The 17,408-nt window shown below is 45.4% G+C and overlaps 2 pseudogenes; one reads left to right on the forward strand and one right to left on the reverse strand.

Annotated features, from left to right (window-relative positions):
• LOC120381418 overlaps positions 1-17,408 on the reverse strand; it is a 360,540-nt pseudogene that overhangs the window by 118,138 nt on the left and 224,994 nt on the right.
• LOC120381464 lies at positions 8,612-9,487 on the forward strand (annotated as a pseudogene).

The raw sequence follows: 17,408 nt of genomic DNA on the forward strand, positions 1-17,408 counted from the left end.
GAACTTTTTTCTTTTACTGGGGTGTTGGTTTTTATAACCATTCATCCCCAGGACGAGTGGCACTGGTGGTGATACTGGGAGACTGGAGTGTCTAAGGAAATTGCTTGTGTGACTTGTGGTTAGCCAGTGCGGTGAAACCGAAGTCCTTCTTGTCTGGCTGGTTTGGTTTGCCTTAGAGGTGGAAAAACCCCAGCCTGGGGCTGTAACTGCCCTGTTTGAGCAATTGGTCCTGAATTGGCACTCTCAGTTGGGTCCCACCAGAACCGCCTCATCACAGTGGATCCACAGAACCTCTTTCTCCAGCTTTGGGCCAGAACCCCACGCTATCCAAATTCAAAATTTGGGATTGAGTGTTTGGTTGGTTAAAGATCAGTGACCATGAGACAGAAAGTATCAGCAAAAGCAATGAAACTGCAAGCCCTGATGGACAGCCTGCAGTTTGAACATGAGCAAAAACTGGCAGAAATTCGAATGGAAGAGAAGCAGGCCTTGGCCCAGCTGGAGAAAGAGGCTGCTGAGAGAAAGCAAGAGGCTGCTGAGAGAGAAGAAAAAGCACGTAAGGAGCTGCTGGCTACTGAGGAGAAAACTCGACAGATGCAACAAGAAACTGCTAGACCCCAGCTTCAAGTCAAAAAAGCAAGGGAAGAACAGCAGAAATTGTATCCCCTTGAAAGTCCAGTTTGTAACAATGTTGGTATGTTGTATAACTCTGAGCAGTTGTCTGGGCGTAACCAAATGTACCCCAGCAATGCCACCTTTTATGTCAATGCTGTTACTGTGTGTTCAGTAGAGGGTGGCCCCATAAATTGTGCCAGTGCTATGTATGGGACTGGTAATGGAAAATTCATAGAGAGTGTAAAAGTCAATGGTAAAAGCTGTTTAGGGCAAATTATGGCTTCTAACATCACTCTTGTTAAAGCAGATCTGGTCAAAGAGGAAGATTATTTACCAAATCAGAGTGTGAAAGTTGTGATCCTCTGAGTTTACTGTGCGTGTGCCTTTAGGCAGAATCCACCTTGAGTGGAATGGGGCTCAACACGAAGTGATAGCTGGCGTCAGGAAGTTATTGCCTAAAGATCTTTTAATTGGGGAAAACGTTAAAGCTTTGTTCAGTCCAGGTAGCCAGTCACAGGAGAGGAATGATCTTAAACCTGTGTCTATTGTGGGCAATGGTTTGCCTGAGGTGGGTTGCTCCAAAGGTTTGTCTGTGCCAAAAAGCAGTGTGTCTGTGAGTGGAGTTTCTGAGGCTGTTGCTACACTTGCATTTCAAAGCGCTACCGCGGCAGCGCTTTGAAGCGCTAAGTGTAGACAAAGCACCAGCGCTGGGAGGGAGTTCTCCCAGCGCTGTCCGTACTCCACCTCCCTGTGGGGAATAACGGACAGCTCCCAGCGCTGGGGCTTTGACTACACTGGCGCTATGCAGCGCTGAATAGGGTGTGTTTTCACACCCTGCTGCAGCGCTGCAAATTTCCAAGTGTAGCCAAGCCCTGAATGTCTGTCTGATGTCTCAGAAGGAAGTCTGAAGTTAGATCAAGTGCAGAAAGATCTCATTGGTGAGGAAAATGTTTTTCAGGAGCAGGTTAAAGTAGATGGTCAGGTTAAAGCCCTAACTGAGGAAGGAGAGGGTAGATCTGTAATGGGTAATGGATTGGTGGCTAGTACAGCTTGTAAAAGTGAACCTGAAATGGGTAACTGTGATTTGCTGGAAGTAGCTCAGTGTAGTGAAAAAAGCAGCAGCTTATCTGTTGGGAGTGGCAATGTGCCTGGTAGGAAAAGTCTGGATGAGCCTAGGCAGCCTTGTGAGCTGATGGCTTTGTCTAGTCAGCAGTGTGGGAAGACAGGGATAGTGGAAGATGAGTGGCCCTGTGCCTTACCTGTGTCCTGTGTGGAGAAATATGACAGTGGAGGGAATGTGCCTTTGTCTGTCAGAGGTATTGACTTGCCTATGGAGGAAGTTACCCCAGTCTCCAAGCAGTTGTCTGTGAACAGCCCTGTGTGCTGGGACAAGGGAAATGAGATCCCAGGCTGTGTGTCTGGGGAAGGAGAATGTGTCTCTGGCTCTTCTGTGTCTGTGGAGCAGACAGAAGGTGCCTTTCAGCCTGGGATGGTTGAGGATGATTCAGTTGTCTCGGAGTTGGTTGTAAATACAGCTAAAGCCCAGGAAGGGAATGGTCCTGAGTTTGTGTCTGCTGGGGAGAATGGCACTGTAACTAGGTTGCATCCAGTTAGTGTCTTAGCAAAATCCCAGAGACCAGACAATTTCGGTGCTTGTAGTTTGCCAGTTGCTAATGTGTGGTTGGAAAAGGGTGCAGCAACTCTGTCTGATCAGGGTGATACCCTAGCCAGGGCACAAGGGGAGCATGAAGGTGATTTAATTGTTACCTACTGACAGTTTGACAACTTGTAGCAAGAAGAAAAGATTCCTAAACTTGTTCATGGCCAAGGGAAGGAGATTGCTTCTAACCTGTTATCAAGAAAGTCTATGAGTTTGCCTGAACGGGATTGTGTAGGAATCTGCCTGATGGGCCTGAGGTGATTCTGAATGTAAGTAAGACCCAGCAAGAGTCTGTGGTTGCTCAGGAAAGTGTTCCTTTAGAGCAAGCCCTAGGTGAAGAGGATGAGAGCAGAATTTCTGAGAGGGATGAATTGCTGCTTAGAAAAGCTCATAGGGAAGGGAATCCTCATGGTAATCTGTGCAAGCAGTTTACTGCAACTGAAGGGTGTGAAAGTGATTTAATCAAGAAAGTTTTAGTTCCTAACAGCCAGAAATGTTCTGTTGTGAATGGATCCACTGACTTTCCTTTTGAGAGATCCAGTGTGGGCAGCTTTGAAAAGGTCTCAGATGGAGGAAAAGCTGTTAAGAAAGTTGAGCAGCCCTATAACCACGTGGCTGTGTGTGGCCAGCGTGTTGGGAAGACAATGGTGTTGGAACAGGAATGTGTCCATGCTGAATCTGTGAGTGAGCAGTCTGTGCTTCAGTGTCTGAGGACAGATTCAGTTACTGGTGTTTCACAGCAGAACAGTTTTATGACTGAATGCTTAAGGATGCAGGGGAGAGCAAGCCAGCTCTCACCCTCAGACCCTTTGGATTTGTGTGGTATCTCTGTAAGACAGAGTCCAGCCTTGGAATTGGTAGCAGCTAAGAAGTGAAAAGCTGGTGTTTGTGTTGATGCAAATTACTTGGCTGGCAGGGAGAAGAAAGACTTGCTAATAGCTGCTGGCACAGAGAGCCCACCCCATCAGCCAGTGACTTCTGTTAGGAAAAAGCAGATCCAATCCACTGTTGTTCAAACAAGTTTTACCTTGAGTTTTTAAGGAGATTCAATCATGTTTTTGAACATGACTTTGATAAACCATTTCTGTTATACACTGGTACGGCCTCTAGCCCAACACTAGCTGTAGTGAGACAGACCCAAGGATTGGGGGCTCTTGGGATGCAGTCGGTGATGTTTTGTCATCCCTTCCTGCATCAATTTTGTGTTGGGGGTGTGACGTTATTGATATAATCTGGGACCATATAGAACATTGTTTGCAACCAAGGTCCTGTAGTGGCACCAAATCTTATGTAAAGGGGGTCATCTAAGGTGTCTAAGACCAGGTTATGGGTTGCTGGTTATGATTATGCTGTCTGTGTGTGTGTATCATTTTGTAGTCGAAGTTATAAGTATTGGCTTTATACTGTCTGTATTTTGTATTTGTGCTCTGCTTCTGGGTGATATCCCAGACAAGTTGGTGTTAGCTCTGCCTAGCCTGCTTGATGGCCCATTAAGGACCATCAGCTATTCAACTGACCCACTGAGAGAAGGCAGACATGCCTTTGTAATTCAGCGAAGTTCAGGGACTTGTCTATGTGACTCCAGACTCCATTTTGCTGTAATTTTCCACAGTAAGAACAAAGAGGTTCTTACACCTGGAAAAGCCTATATAAGGCTGATGCCTCATCTCCATCTGGTCTTCAATCCTGCTTCTTACCTCTGGAGGGACTTTGCTACAAGCTGAAGCTCTGCACAAAGGACTGATGACCCATCCCAGCGGGGGATGTACTCCAGAGACTTGATTTGAACCTGCAGTTTATGCCATCACTGCTACAAGCCTGAACTAAGAAGTTTGCCATTACTGCATGTAACTGATTCCATCTAACCGATTCTAGCTCTCATCTCTATCTTTTTCCTTTGATGAATAAACCTTTAGATTTTAGATTCTAAAGGATTGGCAACAGCGTGATTTGTGGGTAAGGTCTGATGTGTATATTGACCTGGATCTGGGGCTTGATTCTTTGGGATTGAGAGAACTGTTTTCTTTTACTGGGGTTTTGGTTTTCATAACCATTCAACCCCAGGACGAGTGGCACTGGTGGTGATACTGGGAGACTGGAGTGTCTAAGGGAATTGCTTGTGTGACTTGTGGTTAGCCAGTGGTGTGAAACCGAAGTCCTTCTTGTCTGGCTGGTTTGGTTTGCCTTAGAAGTGGAAAAACCCCAGCCTAGGGCTGTAACTGCCCTGTTTGAGCAATTGGTCCTGAATTGGCACTCTCAGTTGGGTCCCGCCAGAACCGCCTCGTCACACCCTGTTCTAACTTACATTCTTTACTACTGACTTCTCTTTTCTTCCTTATATTTTATTTGGAGAGTGTTTCCTACCAGGAAGCCATTAGTAGGGTCCAGAGCCAGCCCCATCTCCTATATCAAACTCTGGCTAGTAGGTATGTGATAAATGTGACGCCCCTGCCTGCGTCTGTCAGCTGGGAGACACAAAGATTCTCTCTTTCTACCCTCTGATGCTACCTGGCTGCTCTAAGCTAGGTGGGGTGGGACTCTGTTAACATGTGCCTCCCGGAGCTTTCATTTCCCTGGTGCTGCTGTTCCATGAATAGTGGGGTTGTGAGTGGGGCAGCAGGTACTGAGTGTTGGACTCTTGCTCTTTCAGGAGTTGGTGACTTTCGAGGAGGTGGCTGTGTACTTCACCAAGGGGGAATGGGCACTGCTGGACCCTGTTCAGAGAGCCCTGTACAGGGATGTCATGCAGGAGAACTATGAGACGGTGACCTCGCTGGGTAAGGATTCCTGTCCCCTGGGTTATTAGAAGCTGTGGGGTCTCTGAAGAACCTGAGTAGTAATAACTTTATACCTTTATTTGTCATACAAGTTTTGACAAGTTTCTTTGCCTCCCCCCCCCCTTTCTTTGCCTTATCTCCCACCCACTAGTATCATTGTTGGCCATGTGCCTTTTGGTGCTGTCACACATTTAAAATTGCATTGAATGTATCCTTATTGGCTACATTAATAACTGTAACTTTCATGCCTTTTCCTCATTTTAAGAGGAAAATATGCTGCCTGTAGAATTCTAAATTGAGTAAATAGGTGTGTGACTCATGAATGGCTTGTGTGACAGTCAGATGAGCTCTTTTAGGAGAGCGTGTAATGTTGCCGTTCAGGATCCCATGGGTGAAGGGATAAGCGAGCCGTGGGAGGGACAGAGAACGGGGGTAGTAGATATGCCAGGACATGGGGCGGGTGTGTGCAGGGTTAGAGCTAAGAAGCAGCAGGGAGGTAGGAGGCTGTGAGAGACGAGGAGAAAATACAAGAAGTTCTCAAGGTGCCGGGAGGTGGTGCTGGCTGAGAGTAATGGGAAGAAGCGGAGGGGAGTGTGGGGGAGGGGCACCGAGGAAGTGGGGTGGGTGGGTCAGTGGGAGGGAGGAGAGGTTTGGGGATCTGGAGCTGTGGGGGATCCCAGACCTTTAACCCCAAATCCCTACCGAAGCCTTGTTGCTTTAGAGCCTCCACTCCAGTTTTATTTCTGTTCAGTTTCACTTTATTATACAATTTTTTTCCCCAAATATTATTATTTTAACTCTTGACCTCCCTCTCCCACTCATTACCCCCCTCCTCACATAACCTCCCCATCTCCTATGCACAGCGACCCCGGCCACCGACCCTGAGTCCTTGCTGCATCCTCCCGCCCAGAGCAGGGCCCCTACCCAGGCACAAATGGGCACTTCGTTGATGATGTCACAGGCTGGTATAGTCTGTACAATTTTTACACCTATAAGATTACATATTCCGAAGCCCTTCACACCAGTCGGGCTTATCTCTATACGCCGATACCGTCTGTTCCCCAGTGTTCCCTTCCCAGCTCTGATGCCGCAGAGCCTGGCCTGTGTCCCTGTTCCCGTTCTCCCCCTAACCAACATTCAACATTCATGGGGCCTCATCTGGAGCACTGTGTCCAGTTTTGGGCCCAACAGTATAAAAAGGATGTGGAAAAATTGGAAAGCATCCAGCGGAGGGCAACAAAAATGGTTAGGGGACTGGAACACGTGACTTCTGAGGAGAGGGTGAGGGAAGTGGGATTGTTTAGTCTGCAGAAGAGAAGAATGAGGGGGGATTTGATAGCAGCCTTCAGCTACCTGAAGGAGAGTTCCAAAGAGAATGGATCTAGACTGTTCTCAGTGGTAGCAGATGACAGAACAAAGAGTAATGATTTCAAGTTGCAATGGGGGAGTTTTAGGTTGGATATTAGGAAACACTATTTCACTAGGAGAGTGGTGAAGCCCTGGGATGGGTTCCCTAGGGAGGTGGTGGAATCTCCTTCCTTAGAGGTTTTTAAGGTCAGGCTTGACAAAGCCTTGGCTGGGATGATTAATTGGGGATTGGTCCTGCTTTGAGCAGGGGTGGGACTAGATGACCTGCTGAGGTCCCTTCCAACCCTGATATTCTATAATTCCAATTTCCTTCCCCCCTCCTGTTTGACCCCATTTATAGAGTAATATTCTCAGCTATACTTTAACCAATCATTATGCTGAAATTTAACTAACCAATTCTAACATATTGTGACATAATTCTCTAACCCAGGCGTCGGCCACTTTTCAGAAGTGGTGTGCTGAGTCTTCATGTATTCACTCTAATTTAAGATTGCATGTGCCAATAATACATTTTGACGTTTTTAGAAAGTCTCTTTCTATAAGTCTATAATACATAATTAAACTATTGTATGTAAAGTCAGTAAGGTTTTTAAAATGTTTAAGAAGCTTCATTTAAAATTAAATTTAAAATGCAGAGCCTTTTGGACCGGTGGCCAGGACCTGGGCAGTGTGAGTGCCACTGAAAATCAACTCGTGTGCCGCCATAGGTTGCCTACTCCTGCTCTAACCAATTATAAACCAGTACCCTAATTAACTTACACCTGGCAACATTAATTATACAGGAGAGAGAAACAATTAGAGAACCAGACTGATTAACAATGTAAAAGTGGTGGCCATAAAGATAAAGCAATACAGAAATAAGGGTTTCACAACCACAACCATTGATAAGTGATTTCTTGCCAGACAGAATACTATCAAATTAAGGTTTCTTTAACCATCTTAAGCTCCGGACAGCATTGTCTTCCTAACAGCCCAATAGCACCTTATTTCTGTGTGACTGGTTTGGGATGTGAGGATGTGACCCTTCACTTCCCATCTTATGGCTGCCCCTGCTGCTTAGCCAAAGGCCTTAGCCTAAGAACAAGGCCTCAGACTATCTTAGTGAGAGAAGGCCCAGACACAGGCAGACTGTGATTTTGATTCTTTGTTTTCATACTCCTGTAACTAGCTAAGTGATAAAAATACACCTAAGTTCTTAAAATATAGGCTTTGCAGGGAGGCCTGAATATCGCCATTCTAACAGAGGGTTCTACCCCTTCCCCCATGCTGTTTTTGTACTGTGCCTAGCACAACAGAGACACACGGTTAGTTGGACCTTAGGCACTCAGGTAATGCGTATGATTAATAATAATTCTCCTGCCACTTGGAGCCAAGGAAGCTGGTCTTGGGATGTTACTGCTTAAAAATGATCTGAGCTTAAAACCATGGACTATTCTTTGTGACAAGTATCCCACAAATTCCACTGATCTTCCTGGTTTTCTTTGCCTGGCATAGGGTTTCTAAATTCCAAACCTGATGTGGTCTCACAGCTCGAACAAGGGGAAGAGCCGTGGGTCCCGGACCTCCAGGGTTCTGAGAAAGAAGTGCTCCCAAGAGCTGCCTGCAGAGGTGAGGACTTGGTTAAAGCAAGTAAAAAACTGTCCGTGAATACAGGAAACATTTGGGATGCCCTACAAAGACCCTGTGAGCTCTCCAAGTTCAGGATTGTTCCCTGCAGATGTGGAATAATTAGAGAGATGTCACTCATGGCTTCCCACCTATCCTGACTAACAACTGTCAGCAGATCCCTACCTGATCCCACTTTCCCCTGCATGTTCTGGTGAAATGCAGACCAAAACTGATCCCTTCCTCTCTCCTCTGGGGAAAATCAGCTCCTGATAGGTTTGATCTCTCCTGCACATATTTTGGTTTGTTCATCCCTTTTAAAATTCCTGTCTCTGAGATTTCCTTTCTCTCAGGCACAGGGAGTGACCTATGTCTGGATTCTCTCTGTCTCCCATCAGGTGATAGGATGGTGCGTGAGAATGAGGAGCAGAAACCCCAGCAGGAGGATGCTGAGCAAGGAGCACCACATGGGACGTTGTCAGGAAGACCCAAAGGGAATGTTTCCAGGAGTTGTGCACTCCGAGAAAAAGTAAAAGCCTCTGAGACTCAGCAGAGGCCAGAGGAGAACTTCAGTAGCCTCTCAGACCTTATTACACATGAGAGAATCAACTTGGAAGAGACACACTACACATGCCACGAGTGTGGGAAAAGCTTCAGTCAGCGCTCACACCTTATCACACATCAGAGAATCCACACAGGGGAGACGCCCTACACGTGCTCTGAGTGCGGGAAAAGCTTCAGTCAACGCTCACACCTTATCAGACATCAGAGAATCCACACAGGGGAGAAGCCCTACACGTGCTCTGAGTGCGGGAAAAGCTTCAGTCAACGCTCACACCTTATCAGACATCAGAGAATCCACACAGGGGAGACGCCCTACACGTGCGCTGAGTGCGGGAAAAGCTTCAATCGGTTCTCAAGCCTTATCAGACATCAGAGAATCCACACAGGGGAGACGCCCTACACGTGCGCTGAGTGCGGGAAAAGCTTCAGTCTGCGCTCACACCTTATCAGACACCAGAGAATCCACACAGGGGAGACGCCCTACACCTGCTCTGAGTGCGGGAAAAGTTTCAGTCAACGCTCACACCTTATCAGACACCAGAGAATCCACACAGGGGAGACGCCCTACACGTGCTCTGAGTGCGCGAAAAGCTTCAGTCGGTGCTCACACCTTATCAGACATCAGAGAATCCACACAGGAGAGACGCCCTACACGTGCTCTGAGTGCGGGAAAAGCTTCAGTCAGCGCTCAACCCTTATCACACACCAGAGAATCCACACAGGGGAGACACCCTACACGTGCGCTGAGTGCGGGAAAAGCTTCAGTCAGCGCTCACACCTTATGACACATCAGAGAATCCACACATGAGAGATCCCCTACACATGCTCTGAGTGCGGGAAAAGTTTCATTGAGCACTCAGACTTTGTCAGACATCGTAGAATCCACAGTGGAGAGAGACCCTACACATGCTCTGCATTTGGGAAAAGCTTCAGTCAGATGTCATTCTCTATTAGATATCAGAAAATCCAAATGGGAGAGAACTGTAAGAAATGCCTTTATTAGGGCTTCCCGAAGATTTGTTTTAAAAAAAATCACATTTGCTAATTCCAATATAGTGATCTTTGCACCATCTTCACTGTGGTCTCTCAGCTCTGCCGGATGAGTTGCCTGCTTCAGACTTTTGCAGTTCACCCTCCTTTGGGGTCAGTCCTGTGATCTTTTCTATCAGCTTCTTTCCTTTTGACTTGTAGGAGCGTGTGTCCCTCCAGCCAGGAATTTCATCAGCTCCAGGTGGGGGAGAGAGGGTTGATGCCAACAAGCTACCCTGAGGCAAAAGTTACCTGTGCCTTACATCCACTAGGACTGTACATGGAATTGGGTGCTCAAGTTAGTGATTTTGGTGTAAAAAGACATTTATAGTTGTAGAGCAGAAGCAGCCCAGGGAGTGAACCTAACAGACAATGATCAAGTGATCTCTCTCCTGCCATCCATCTCCATCCTCTGACAAACAGAGGCTAGGGACACCATTCCTTACCCATCCTGGCTAATAGCCATTAATGGACTTAACCTCCATGAATTTATCCAGTTCTCTTTTAAACCCTGTTATAGTCCTAGCCTTCACAACCTCTTCAGGCAAGGAGTTCCACAAGTTGACTGTGCGCTGTGTGAAGAAGAACTTCCTTTTATTTGTTTTAAACCAGCTGCCTATTAATTTCATTTGGTGGCCCCTAGTTCTTGTATTATGGGAGTAAGTAAATAACTTTTCTTTATCTACTTTCTCCACATCACTCATGATTTTATATACCTCTATCATATTCCCTCTTAGTCTCCTCTTTTCCAAGCTGAAAAGCCCTAGCCTCTTTAATCTCTCCTCATATGGGACCCGTTCCAAACCCCTAATCATTTTAATTGCCCTTCTCTGAACCTTTTCTAATGCCAGTATATCTTTTTTGAGATGAGACGACCACATCTGTACATAGTATTCAAGATGTGGGCATACCATGGAGTTATATAAGGGTAATAATATAGTCAGTCTTATTCTCTATCCCCTTTTTAATGATTCCTAACATCCTGTTTGCTTTTTTGACCGCCTCTGCACACTGCGTGGGCATCTTCAGAGAACTATCCACGATGACTGCAAAATCTTTTTCCTGATTTGTTGTAGCTAAATCAGTCCCCATCATATTTTATGTATAATTGGAGTTATTTTTTCCAGTGTGCATTACTTTACATTTATCCACATTAAATTTCATTTGCCATTTTGTTGCCCAATCACTTAGTTTTGTGAGCTCTTTTTTAAGTTCTTCACAGTCTGCTTTGGTCTTAACTATCTTGAGCAGTTTAGAATCATCTGCAAACTTTGCCACCTCACTGTTTACCCCTTTCTCCAAATCATTTATGAATAAGGTGAATAGGATTGGTCCTAGGACTGACCCTTGGGGAACACCACTAGTTACCCCTCTCCATTCTGAGAATTTACCATTAATTCCTACCCTTTGTTCCCTGTCTTTTAACCAGTTCTCAATCCTTGAAAGGACCTTCCCTTTTATCCCATGACAACTTAATTTATGTCAGAGCCTTTGGCGAGGGACTTTGTCAAAGGCTTTCTGGAAATCTAAGTACACTATGTCCACTGGATCCCCCTTGTCCACATGTTTGTTGACCCCCTCAAAGAGCTCTAATAGATTAGTAAGACAGGATTTCCCTTTATGGAAACCGTGTTGACTTTTGCCCAACAATTTATGTTCTTCTATGTGTCTGACAGTTTTATTCTTTACTATTGTTTCAACTAATTTGCCCGGTACCGATGTTAGACTTACTGGTCTGTAATTGCCGGGATCACCTCTAGAGCCCTTTTAAAATATTGGCGTTACATTAGCTAACTTCCAGTCATTGGGTACCGAAGCCGATTCAAAGGACAGGTTACAAACCATAGTTAATAGTTCCGCAACTTCACATTTGAGTTCTTTCAGAACTCTTGGGTGAATGCCATCTGGTCCTGGTGACTTGTTAATGTTGAGTTTATCAATTAATTCCAAAACCTCCTCTAGTGACACTTCAGTCTGTGACAGTTCCTCAGATTTGTCACCTACAATTTGGCAATGTTTATGCTCCTTTCTAGGATTTGACTTCCACTTTTTAAAGGAAGTCTTTTTGTCTCTCACTGCTTCTTTTACATGGTTGTTAAGCCCCGGTGGCTCTTTTTTAGTTCTTTTACTGTGTTTCTTAAATTGGGGTATACATTTAAGTTGGGCCTCTATTATGGTGTCATTAAAGTGTCCATGCAGCTTACAGGAATTTCACTTTAGTCACTGTACCTTTTAATTTCTGTTTAACTAACCCCCTCATTTTTGTATAGTTCTCCTTTTTGAAATCAAATGCCACAGTGTTGGGCTGTTGAGATGTTCTTCACACCACAGGGATGTTAAATGTTATTATATTATGCCGTTTATTTCGAGCAACTGCAGTTATTCGGGAGAGTACAGACAGGCAGAGTTTCCCCTCCCGAGGTAGGTCTCGGTTAGATAAACAATTAAGGCAAGCATTTATACCTTTTGTGACATACAGTAAGGAGCAACAACTACATTTTGTTTGTACATATTCCTTTCTGATAGCTTACTTCTCTCAGCAATTTCTGCTACAATCTGCATTCTATTCTTATCTAACACAAGGTCGAAAACCAGCGTCTCTTACAGTTCTTTTCTGCTTGCCCACGCCCTGCTTGGAAGTCTCCGTTATTAGCTGTTAGTTAGCCTGGTAAATATCAAGTCCCTGAGAAAACACAGTTATACGAAGCAAAACAAAATCACAAACAGAAATGTCATTGGAAATTCACAAATTAAAAAGGAAAATGCAATTCCCATCACTTCATTGTATCTGGGCCATTCCTGTATCGAGAGTACCTGCTAAGGGCCCTGTGTGCTTAAGGGAAACCTGGAGGAACTCATAGCAGAGCCTGAACATGAAACTCAACTGCTCCCAGGTGCCGCAGTAAAACCATTTCCCTGCTGTGATGTTGATGATTTTATGAAAATATGCTAATGAGTGTGAATATAATGTAACTGGAACATGCTTCATGCAAAAGGTCTCTTGTGCAGTATCATTACAAAGCTTATTATCTACTGTGTGTGTTCAGCCTATTTGTATGAACCGATCTTTCCTGTATCTGAAGCTAGAAATATGAACTATAACTCTGAGGTCCTGTTGTAATGATGCAAAGTGTGGGCCATTAATAGTGGTTTGGACTCTTGATGGCTCCCATTAACCAGGACAATTGACTGGAGATGGCTCTGTCCTGCACCATCTGTGAGTCAGGCCAGGAACAATGAAGGCTTGGGGGGGGTCTCACAGGGCATGTGACCATGTCACCTGGTACAGGAATCTATCTTAAACCTGGGGCTTTTCCCCAGGAGAGACACAAAGATTCCTGCCTTGTACCAAAGCTGTTTAAGGGGGTGGAACAGAAAGAAAGGTGGCTGCAGTCATGAGAAATCCCCTAGCTACCACCTGAGCTGGAACAAGGACTATACCAGGTGAAAAGATTGGACCCAGACAAGAAATAAGTCTAGTCTGCAAAAGAAGCTTATTGGAAGATCTCTGAGGGTGAGATTTTATCTGTATTGAGTTTCATACTGTATTAGTCTTAGACTTGCATGTTTTTGTTTTATTTTGCTCTATGGAGAATACAAACTCCACAGAGAAGGAAAAGTTAATGCCTTAGAAAAATCTGTGTGTGTTAGAGTGTCTAGGAACCACTCTCCTATAGCTTCTTTTGTCGGATTTCCTTTAGAAAATCTGAAGCAGGGAGCAGAAAACCATTGTCTTTTCTGAGGTGTGAGCTCAGGACCTACTGAGTATGAGACTGACATGCTGCCAACTATGCTAAGAAGGCCCAGGAAAATGTTTAGGCTCAGTGCATATAGGATCCTCCTATAGCAGTGACTGGAGCAGGGAAGGAACTGGAAGAAGCAGAGAGATCTGGTGCCCACAGACCTGTCCTGGCCTCTTTCTCAGCGGCAAAGAAATCAATTTGCCCTTCCAGTGAACAATCTGCTGGAACTAATGGCAGCACAGGGGGGATGTTTCTAAAGTATGCACCCACCTTTACATTTTAGAACTTACTCTCCTTTTTCTAGTGTAGCACTTTGTATATGAATTAGGCAAAACAAACTACACAGGTAAGAGAAACAAGGGCTTGAGAGAAAGCTTGAACTCATAACCCCAACAGATAGCCCCTCTGCACTAACCAGTTGCACCCCTGAAGATGTTTTTTAAACACATTTGGGAAGCAGGCAGTTATCAGTCTCTGTGGTTCACACCTTTGCCTGGTAATTGAAAGGCTGCTGGTTCAAACTTAACTCAAGATGCGGCTTTTCAGCGATGAGACTCCAGTACATTTTAACAGGAATGTGGAGGCCAAGAATTAATTAATAAAGGTTTGAATAAAGGTTTGAAGGGATCTTAATGTATGTTAGCTAATTTAGCAGAAGTTAGGATGTGACCCTGCATGCTGTAAGATAATGTGGTACAGAGTGAATTGTGTGAAAAGTCATTACGACCTTGTGAAATGCAGTTTTGTTTTTGTTCTAGTAATGAAGACAAATAAGATAGCGAATAGGCTTATGTATAAACAAATGCAAATGTTTATCTTCAATGTCTCCAAGATTACTAACCATTGTCTGTTACAAAGGTATAAATGATTGTTATGAATTGCTTACTAATTGAGAGAGATCCGTCCGGGACAAGGGGCAACCCAGTTCCTGACACTCTCTCCCTCTTGTGTTCACTAGAGTAATTAATAAAGTATTTTGATTTTGCTGCACCCAAACAAAAGCGAGAACTTAGTTTTTCTTCGACAATTTGGGGGCTCGTCCGGGATGGCAACGCCCACGGACACACAGACGGCTACTACGGATCGTTCCCCTTCGAACCCTATGGCGCCACAATGAGGTAAGAGACCTTTTGAAATCTCTATTGGGGTGTCGGAGGAGGACTGTCTGTGGGGGACGTCTGTTTCTGCTGGGCTCACGCCATCTGAACTTATTGACTGTGCAGCAGGATCAAATGCAGAGTGGTATTGGGGAGAGGCCCCGATAAGGTTAGTTTATAGCAGTACTGGGAACTGCTGAGTTGGCCAACAGGTAAATGCATAAGGTAATGCATAGGTAAATGCATTAGAATGCACCGGTGCTGAGGGGTTTTTACCGCCTCAAGAGGGGTTGTCATACCGCCTCATAGTATTGGTCCGGACCAGGTAACGATGCATTGTGGTTAAAAAAAATAAAATAAAATAAAATAAAATTTAAAAAGGTTAAAAAAGGGTTAAAAAGAGGCCTTGTTGTGTGTGTGTATGTGTACACCAGTGTGACTGATCGTTATCGGAAGACGCCCAGAGTACCCTGTGAAGCGGAAGCTAATGATCAGGACTGCTCTAACGCAAGCCCGGTAACTAGTGGATCTTTAGGAGATCCGACCCACGGTGGGCTGACTCAGCCTGGCATAGTCCGGCGAGGAAGCTGCCTAGGTCTAGGAGTGTGTGAACCCATCTTCCCTCCCCTTTCCCTTCTGAGTGGGCTACTGACAATCTGATCGTCTCACTGGATGCAATTAGAGTATGCGGCTTCATCTCCCAGAGACTAGCCGACGCTCTTTGCTGAAAGGAGGTGTAAGAGGGTCGTAGTTTTCCTTGTGAGTCTCTCCTGTTTGTGAGTACCCTGTAGGGAGGGATTCTTAGATTCTGATCCGCTAGCGCGGACAGGGACCCCCTCAGTTGGTGTGACTGGAAAATGGGGGGGGAACAGTCTAAACTTTCTACCTTACCCCCTAAGGGTACCCCAGCATATTACATGTACGTACATTATGGTCCTCAAACCTGCAGGTATTTAAATGATTGGAATCTGTACACGCGTGACAATTCATTTAAACAATGCCCATTAGAAGGTACCTTTGAGTTAGATAAACTTACATACGTCAGAGAAACCCTTAAATCACACGCCTCTGCTGCGCAGTGCGAGCAGTTTCTGTCTTGGTGGGAGGAAGCAACAAAGAGACTCCATGAGTCTCGGGTGCGGAGTCTGAAGGACTCCCAAGAAAAATTAAAAACTGAAGTACAAGATTTAAAACTTAAATGTAAGACATCCAAATGTCTTCCTGCCCCAGTGCAGCCCTCTGCTTCTCTTTATCCCCAGTTAGTTAAGCCTGAAAGTGAGGAGGAGACTGCTGAGGACATAGTGGATTTTTTTAGCAGCATTCCACAGCCGCAGCCAGTTCCTCCCCCTGCTCCCCCTTCTCGGAATGTGCAGGCAGTGGTAATATCCCCGCCGCCGATAGCAACTGCACAAGTTGTTCATTCTCCTTCTTCGGAAGAATTATCTTCTTCCTTACTGACTGATTCCAGTAGTCCGGTTAACCCTGCTTCTACTGATAACAATGCCGGCTACTTTCTTAGAAGCACGACACAGGCACTCCAGGCTCCTTTAAGAGACTTGCCTGGGGCTGAAGCTGTAGGGGGGTTAGTTAAGGTACATGCCCCTTGGACACCTGGAGATCTTAGAAACTTGGTGAAAGAATTTCCTAAAATCAGGGAGGAACCGGTAAAGTTTAGAGAAGAGCTCCAGACAGTGATTCAGTGCTATAATCCATCTTGGGCAGATATTAATCAGCTTTTACGAGCGGTACTGCCAGCTGAAGTTCAGCAACGGCTTAACAGACAGGCAGCTTGGCCTGATGCCGACCCTGGTATTGAGCATGATTTGACAGAAGCTAGGAACCGTCTCTTGACCTCTATTTCAGAAGTTTGTCCTAAGAAAACAGATTGGACTAAAATTGCAAACTGTAAACAGAATAAGGAGAATCCTGCTGATTATCTTGATAGACTAACAAAGGTCTTTGAACAGCATTCGGGAATTACTGATCCAGCTGATAATGCCAGGGAAGCGGTAGGAGCTGCTTTTGTTCAGGGACTCTTGCCAAAAGTTCAGCAACCATTGAGAACTATTTGTATTGGCTGGCAAACTAAACCCCTTTCAGAATTGGTGACAGTTGCCAATCATTGTACAGCTTGCATAGACCAGAAGAAAGAAACTAGTGAAACAAAACTTATGGCTTTACAGTTACAAACTTATCAGCACAGGGGTCGTGGGGGAATGAGAAGAGGACGGGACGAGGTCGTGAGCGAGGTATGGGAAGGGGTTCCTCATATCCTGCCCAGAGTCCTGCCCCGACTGGGAGCACTGCATGCCACTTTTGTGGTCAGGAGGGACACTGGAGAAATGAGTGTCCAAATCGATTAGCTCAAAATCCTACTCAGTTCCCAAATCCTGAAGCGCCTGTTTTTTCCCCACAAGGAACCCCTTACTAGGACAGCCTGAGGGAACGTAACTGCATCATGAATCCTTTAATTCCTATTAATCAAGAAGGCCCATATGTTGATTGTAAAATTGCTGGAAAATCTGTTACTTGTCTTGTGGACACGGGGGCCAGCAGGTCTGCTCTGAGATCCTCAGAGTTTCCCTCTGTTCCTTTGTCCGCTTTGTCTGTTAATGCTGTGGGCATTTCAAACTGTCCTGTTTCGCACCCTGTCACAGTACCCCTTGCAGTTTTTCTTGGCCCTTTGGAAGATAAGCATTCCTTTTGCTTAGTCCTTCTTCTCCTGTGAATCTGCTGGGAAGAGATCTGTTGTGTAAATTGGGGTGTACCATTTATTGTACACCAGATGGCGTATTCTTACCCGTGGAAATGCTCTGGCAGACTCTGCTGCCAAGGCCGCGGCCTTTTCTGCACCTCAGGCTGAACATTCCTGTGTACTGATAGAGCAGCCTTCACTGGCCTCCCTTGAGGATCTGGCAAAGATCCAGGAGGCAGCATCGAGAACTGAGAA

This window comes from Mauremys reevesii, linkage group 14, assembly GCF_016161935.1.
Source record: "Mauremys reevesii isolate NIE-2019 linkage group 14, ASM1616193v1, whole genome shotgun sequence".
NCBI classification, from domain to species: Eukaryota; Metazoa; Chordata; order Testudines; family Geoemydidae; genus Mauremys; species Mauremys reevesii.